Here is an 8,705-nt window from a genome sequence, read left to right as displayed (position 1 = left end):
AGTGATGTGACCTCTCTGCCATTTAGGCCCTGACAAGTAGTTTTAACTAAAATGACTGAGAAAATGCAAGTGGTTGGGCTGGATCTGCTGGAAAACAAAAACAAGGGTACTTCCTGAGTATTAAAATATAAGTTTTATAGTAGTTTCAGGTTCTTTCTAGGAAATGCTTGAGGAGCTACAGATACAGATTGGCAGACAACCAGGAACTGGGGAATTCTATCGTGTTAGGATGAGCATCATCAGCATCTGTGCAGCCTGTGGGCTCTGATCCACAACTACATGAGGGGTAGTCATTAAAAAATAAAAAATAAAAAGCCTAGAAATGTGTCATGATCCGGGGGCGGGGGGTTGGGTTGAAAGGAAGAGAATGCTGACTTCCAGTGTGAATGTGTGATCAGGTGATCCTGTGACCTTAGGACTGTACAGCAATGTTGAAGATTGCTAACAGTGCTCCAGTTTCCAGAAACATACACCCCACTGGTGAAGGGAAGTTTGCAACCTGTGATGAAATGTTGGTACAAGAACAAATTCTCCACGGGTTGTCTTTATGTCTACCTTGGTCAGATAGCAAAGGTCTCCCTCTGTGCCCTTGTCCCCACCCAAGGTAACCGAATCTCTTACCAGCGGGTTTTCAAGTGTCCAGCCTATCTGGAAAGCAGTGTGTCCACTCATTTGATGTCCAGACTCAAATGAGTCTGCTGTGGAAGAGGATGGCTCTTTCCAGGACAGCCATGGCTCAGAGATAGCGCCTTCATTCTGCTCTCTGGGGAGATGGTTTACTGTTTCCTTCCCTGTCCATGACCCTAAACTGTCCTTTTTCTAACAAAGTTGCTACTTGGCTTGCTTTTTCTACTTCCTCCAGGCCCTATCTTTTCTAGATTCTTCATGGGAAAAACCAACCTGTAGTTTTGCCTTTTATGAATGTTGCAATAACTATCAACTTCCTCTCCCACCTGCTCCCTAGTCTGTTTTGTGTAGGTCTGAGTTTCTGGCCTAGGTGAGGTAAGGCTCTGATGAAGTCCTTTCTCTTGGAGAGTAGGCCTTTCTGGTGGAGAATGCTCATGGTGTATTTAAAATAATTACTTTTCTCCTCCCCTTGCCAGGGCTATGAGATATTTGTTGGCTCTTTCCTGTGTGAACCTGGTAGGGTTTGTGGAGATTGACCCAAGAAAGCACGAAAGTCTTCTTAATTCCCCAGGAGTTTCTCACTGTCATGCTGGTCCACACTAACCCTTCCAACCATTTGTCAAAATTACCACGCGGGTGTTCCTGGCAGTTTCTGGCTTCCAGCAGCTTCTACTTCAGATAAGCAGATCTCGGCTGTGATCTCTATGTTCTCCTGGGTCTCCAGATTTCAGGGTGGTCCTTTGCCCTGTGACCTCAGTTCTCTGATCAGTTCAAGACCAGTTGTTAATTTTCAGTTTGTCCTACTTTTTTCTTGTTTTAGGGATGGGAGTGATGACTTTCAAGCTTTACATGTTAGAGCTGAATCAAAAGTCTCCTCACAGCCTATTCTGGACACAACAGCCTGAGAAATTCCTGTAATATACAAGACAGATCATGTTGCTCTTCTGCTTACAGCCTATTTTGGATTAAAGCCAAAGCCCTTCTATTGGTGCACAAGGCCTCCTCAATCAGCCCACTCTCTGTTCTGCTTATTGGCCTCTTCTGCTCTTATTCTCCCTCTACTTTCTCTGATCCAGTCACATTGGCTTCTTGGATGTTCCTTGAATGCACCAGCAAGCATCTACCACCAGGCTTTTGCACTCGCCTGGAATGATTCTTGTCCACATGTCCAATTTTCTCTGCATAAAAGTCACAGATACCTAGTGAGGCCTTCCCTGACAACCCCTGTTTAAAATAACAGCTCCACAGTTCACTTCCATCCCCTCATTTTCTCACCCTTTCTCATCTTTATTTGTTTCCATGGCACTTTTTATCGCATGACATACTTCATGCAGTATTTTTCTTTTCTTTTCTTTTCTTTTTTGTTTGTGTGTTTTTGAGACAGGGTCTCACTCTCTCGCCCACGCTGGAGTGCAGTGGTATGATCTTGGCTCACTGAAACCTCCTCTCCCAGGCTCAAGCGATCCTCCCGCCTCAATCCTCCAAGTGGCTGAGAGTACAGGCACAAGCCACCACACCCGGCTAATTTTTGTATTTTTTGTAGAGACAGGGTTTCACAAGGTTGCCCAGGCTGGTCTTGAACCCCTGAGCTCGAGTGATCTGTCCACTTCCACCTCCCAAAGTGCTGGGATTACAGGTGTGAGCCACTGTGTCCTGCCTTTATACAGTATTTTTCTAATTGTTAAGTCTATTATCTCTCTTTTTCACTAGCTGGTAAACTCCATGAGAGTAAGGATATTTGTTTGTTTTGTTCCTTGCTATATATCAGTGCTATAAAGAAATTATAAATTCATGATGATCAATGGCATTAAAATTATTTAGTGAATGGGATACTAGTATAATGCCAAAGTAGTATTACATAAATGACTTTCTGGTTGCAAAGGGAAAAACATTACTATTAAATAGAGGAATCAAATGGTCACCACCCTAATCTAGTGGTTAATTTAGTATCATTAATGGCAGGTCAACCAGGTATTATGTCTTTTCTTAAGTGATGCAATATGAAGTTGATAATAGCACTTGAAATATTATCTTGCCAAATATGATGAACTTGAATCCATAGAGCCTTTAGATATAACTCTCAGTTTACAAAGTAAAGAATAAGTTAAAATTCACCACAAGGAAGCCACCAGACAATATCAGAAGGTGGCACATCTTGTAAGATGGTTCAAAGTCATGATAAAGGGTCTGTTCTAGATGAGAAGAGACATAAGGGATAAGGGAATTGGGTGCAATGTGTGTGTTCTTGGACTGGCTATGATTTGTGCTAGCGAATTTTAAAGGAAGTTTTAGAATCCATAGGCAAGAATATAAGTACAAATATTAGGTGAGATGAACACTTTCTGAAATAAAATTGGTATATGTGAATTGCAAAAAGTAGCTTTCAAAAGAATATGTGTAAATATGTACAATTACAACATGTCAATTATAAAAGAATATGAAGAATATGATCTCATTTAGGTAAAAAATGCAAACCATGCTTCTCTGTTTAGTAAAATATTTTAAGAGTATGTACAGTCTAATATGAAAGAAAAATATACTCATACTTTTTTTGTATTTTGTCTTAATATAATTTATTTATATTATGTCTGGCACTTAGCTCATAGATTTGTTTGAATTTTTGTTTCTAGAGGGGTGGAAAGAAAATGGTTCTATCTAATTGGCCCTTAGGGAAACACAGAGACCAACCCGCTTCGTAGTTCAAGACACAAACCTGCCACACATATAAATGTAAACAGCTGTAGATACAGAGTATTTTGCAGTTGTACGCTTTCAAGTTATTAAAATTTCTGGATTTGTTTAACTTAGTCAAATTTACCTCATTCTAATTAATAGTGAATTTTTAAAAATCATATAAAATCCAGCCCCATTTGTTCATAATATAAGGATTTTGAAAAGTCTGAAAATTTCTCCTTTAATCTGTTTTGTTTGTTTTGTTTTCGAAGGGAGGATGTGGACATTTTATTACTGACAGATTAAAAATACAATACAATTTTTGGTGTATTTAGACTGTTCACATTTAAGTGATTATTCATATAGTTGGATTAATTTTTTTTTTTTTTTTTTTTGAGACGGAGTCTGGCTCTGTCGCCCTGGCTGGAGTGCAGTGGCCGGATCTCAGCTCACTGCAAGCTCCGCCTCCCGAGTTCACGCCATTCTCCGGCCTCAGCCTCCCGAGTAGCTGGGACTACAGGCGCCCGCCACCTCGCCCGGCTAGTTTTTTGTATTTCTTAATAGAGACGGGGTTTCACTGTGTTAGCCAGGATGGTCTCGATCTCCTGACCTCGTGATCCGCCCGTCTCGGCCTCCCAAAGTGCTGGGATTACAGGCTTGAGCCACCGCGCCCGGCCTCTAGTTGGATTAATATTTACCATACTTGTTACTGTTTTCTACTCATAGCCCTTGTTCTTTACTTCATTTTCCTCTCTTCTTCTGCCTTCTCTAGTTTTAACTGAGTATTTAATATTGTTCTCTTTTCTCTCCTGTCTTTGCATATCAATTACACTTTGTTTAACTTTTTTAGTGCTTACCCTAGAGTTTGCAATATAAATTTACAACTCTTTCAAGTCCACTTTCAAAATCTTTGATGCTATACTGCTTCACAGGTAGTTCAAGTATCCTGTAACAGAGTATTCCCAGTTCTTCCCTTTGATCCCTTATAACATTTCTGTCATTCATTTCACTTACACTTAAGTTATAATGACTGAATAGATTGTTGTTATTATTGATATATTTTTAAATTAAATGACTCTGTATAGAAAGTTAAAATACCAATTATTTGATCTGGAGTTTTAGACTCTTTAATGTTTTTCTTTTCTTCTTGTCTCCCTTCTTTTCTCTCTCCCTCCTATGCTCTTCCTCTTTTCTTTTATCCATCACCCACTAATACCATATCTATTTCTGATTATTTCTTTTAAGAAAAATGTTTAAGGCCTTTCTCTAACAGAACTCTCCATGATTTCATTCTTATCTGTCCCTCTTCAAAGAGAGGCAAACAAGATTTTGCTGTTTTTTGTATGCATGATTTTATATTTATATATATATATATACACACACACACAAACTAAATGTATCATTGTTCAGTAAAACATAAATTTCCATATTGTTTCTATAAACATGTTATATTTTTAAATCTTTTTGAATTATATATATATCATAGTGTACTAATGTTTTTGCAACTTTCTTTTTTTGTCAACATTATGTTTTTGAAATTTATCCCTATTACTACAAGTAGATAGATTTAGTTTTCTCATTTAAATGGCTGTACTATGAGTTCGTTTTATGCATACTATATAAAAATATATCTTTTGTTTTATTTAAGTATATTTGGGTTCCCGTTGTTTTGTTTTTATAAACAATGCTACCATTAACACTTCTTATTTCTCCTTGCATGCGTGTCAGAGGGTTTCTCTAAGCCACGCCCACAGGACTGGAATTATGGGGTGTTAGGTATGTACATCTTTAGCTTTACTAGACCTTGTCAAGTTGTGCTCCAAAGTAGTTGTTCCAGTTCCATCAGCAATAAATGAGAATTCCTGTTGCATCACATCTGGCCAACACTAGGTATTTTCAGACTTATAAAATTTGTCAATTTGATAAATGTGAGATAATATCACATGGTTTTAATTTGTTTCCCTTTTTACTAGTAAGGTTAAAAAATCTTTTCACATATTAAGTAACCAATAGATTTCCTGTTCTGTGAATTGTTCATTTTTTCTATCACATAATAGTTTTCTATGCCTACAAATTATATGTTCTGAATGCTAATTTTTTGTTAGCTATATGTATTGCAAATATTTTATCCCAGTCTGTGACTTGCTTTTTTCAGTTTGTGCTGTGTTTTGTTGCATAAAGCCTTCATTTTAATGTAGTGAATTTATGTATCTTTCATGTGTCATTTGTGATTTTGTGTTTTATTTAAGGATTCCTTCCATAGCGCAACATTGGTTAGTCTCCTGTACTTTCTTTTAAAGTATGTAAAGTTTTGCCTTTCATATTTATGTTAGTTTTCTTGGAATATTTTTAATGTGTATATAGCATATAATAGGGAATCAAACATTTTTTATATGGATATCTTATTTTCCAGGTACCAGTGACTTATTGGCCCATCCTTTCTCCATTAATTTATTATACCTCCATCATATATCAGATATCAGTACATGTGGTCGTAATCCAGTTCCACTAATCTGTTTACCTTTGAGTTACCATCACACTCTCAAGACTCCGAATTATAAATGGAATCAGCTTCTTGTATTCCACTGTCTAATTAGTTATTACCACCACATAGACAGTTACCACTTTTTCTATGATGATCTTGAATTTGCCAATCTTGCTGAACTCTTTCATTAATGGTTTTATTATTGACTTGTGTCAAAGAGGCCTAGATCTTACTCTCAACCTTATTACTAACTAGTTGTATGTCCTTGGGAAAGTTAGTAGTGCCACTAAACTTCCATGTTCTCTTTAAAAAGGGGCAGGTCATAACATCTAACTCACAAGGTGGGGTTGTTGTGGAAGTTAAATAAGAAAGTGAATGTAGACAGCCTAGCCTAAAGCAGAGACCCCCAAAATGCTAGTTCCTTTAAAACATTTTGTTTCTCTAAAATTGTCTGATTAAATTATATATATATATTATACACACACACACACACACACACACCCCCACACCCACATATATATAAGACCTTTCTTGCCATCCAAAGCCCCAGGTTATAGTAAGGCATTTCTTTAGCTATGAAGTCACAAGTTCATTTGTTTTTTATTGTTGGATAAGAATATACTACACCTTTTATTAAAGAAATCCAAAACATTAGGCTGGATACTATTCTGGGGAGATAACCACTTGGATATCACAAAATTATCTCCTGGTTTCAGGTAATATAGATGCGCTTTACGTGATTCATTATAGATATTAAAGATGTCAGAGGAAAAAATGGCCATTACAATTATGTGACTTTAAAGTATTTTCCAAAAGAGTCATATCTGTCATCGGTTATGGGAGCTGACCAAATGTGCACGATGACAGACAGACAGCTGGTTCTCATTCATATTAACTTCCTCTCAAGCAATAGGAATGTTACGGCAATCTGGCCTTATATTATGCTGATTCCAATGTAATTACATTTGTTATTTCCAGGCGATGCAGTAAATCAAGTTGTGGCAAGTAGGTGGATATTTCACAGAAGTAATTTTGGAGACCATTAAATACGATCGCGTGTTCTGTTGAACTCTCTTCTGCCACAAGACAAATAATGTCCAGTCCAGGCATGGGGGAGGGGACAGAGTGGGAAGCAAACCTGTTTACTTCAAAAGATAGAAAAAACATGTTTTTCTGCATGTAGATGTGAAATTTATAACAAAGGAGCCCAGTTAAGGCATGCGGGGTCAAAGTAATGGACAAACTGCTCCTGTGCAAGAGATTTGTTCTCTCTCTGTTCCTGGGCCCCAGACTGCCAAGCCCAGCTGCTTCCCAGGCAGTTGTGTACCTCCCCCAAACATACCTACTGTCCCAGCACTTTACTCTGCTGAGGGATAGGCTGGTCATGAATTAATGTCTACGGAACAGGAGTGAATGACCCTTCTGATTTCATTACAGCTAGAAACTCTGTAGTGCTTACACTCATTCACATAAAGGCCGAAAGCTTTTAGAATCCTTTAATAAACCAATTGCCTAAGGCTAAATTCAGAAAGGAATCTAATATGGACGATAAATGATGATTTTGTTGTCTAACAGTCTCTGTTCAAAATGGACATAATTCTTTTAGCCTGTGATCTGACCTCCCATTAATACCAGCTTCCCAAAGTATTATCACTATCCAAGAAAAAAGAAAGCCAAAATGAATGAATTTGACTTTAAAGGGCATCCTTGCCTTAAACAGATTTATCTAAGAATAAAATTAAGACCCATGGACTATAACTTTTTTTTCCCTATAGACAGCAGAGATTTAGTTATCAACTGCTCAGTGCAACTTAAATAATTGAGGAATCAAAAAATCTGGAATAGTTTAGGAGAAAACTGCCTAGAGGCGCTAGGAGAAGATGGCCCCTGGAAGACCTTCTCAGCTCTGTGCACAAATGAATCCATGTGTTCGGGAGGTAGCATAGGAAGGCATGGCCCTTGATTGGTTAAGGGTAGCTTCGGTTTCAGCTGCCAAGAAACAAGCCTACCCAGTGGTGAAGACTCTTACTTCAAATTTCTTCAGAAAAATCAAGCCCATCTCATTGTTCCCAATAACATTTTGTTTTAACTTAGCCAGTGTTTATTCAAGTTGCTTAGCTTACAGCCCACTGGGTTTCATTCAGGAAGATTGTAATCAGGAGAGGGAGAGGGGGTGAGAGAGAATGAAAATTCCTATTAAATGGAAAAAACAAACAACTTTTCCCCCAGAAGGATTTTTTTTTCCCCTCACCTTAATCTGGTGCTATCTGTGGAAATGTTAAGTATAGAAGAATTTCATGAGAAAAGAATTTTTAAGAAGTAATCAATAAAAGAACTTATATTTTTTGGCAGGGTACAGTGGCTCATGCCTGTAATCCCAGCACTTTGGGATTGAAGCTGAGGTGGGCAGATCACTTGAGCTCAGGAGTTCCAGACCAGCCTGGCCAACATGGTGAAACCCTGTCTCTACAAAAAACAAAAATAAAAAATTAGCCAGTCATGGTAGTATGCACCTGTAGTCCCAGCTATTTGCAGTGCTGAGGCAGGGGGCTCGCTTGAGCCTGAAAGGCAGAGGTTGCAGTGAGTGGAGACCGCCCCACTACATTCCAGCCTGGGCTACAAAGCAAGATGTTGTCTCTCTCTCTCTCTCTCTCTCTCTCTCTCTCTCCCACACACACACACACACACAAGGTTTACAAGGACATTACAAAACATAATAAAAGTTTAATTTACATTAACCTTTAAAAAATTAAGTTTCACAAATGTTTTGGCCTTTATTTTTACTGTAATAAATATATATGACATAAAATTTACTGGGCTATAATTCACTGGCATTAAGTAGATTCATAATGTTATGAAACCACCACCACTATCCACTTCCAGAAGTTTTTCATCATCGCAAACAGAAACTCCGTACCAT

This window comes from Mandrillus leucophaeus, unplaced genomic scaffold, assembly GCF_000951045.1.
Source record: "Mandrillus leucophaeus isolate KB7577 unplaced genomic scaffold, Mleu.le_1.0 Scaffold318, whole genome shotgun sequence".
Lineage (NCBI taxonomy): Eukaryota > Metazoa > Chordata > Mammalia > Primates > Cercopithecidae > Mandrillus > Mandrillus leucophaeus.
The sequence above is the reverse complement of the archived record's forward strand: the minus strand, read 5'-3'. Positions refer to the sequence as shown.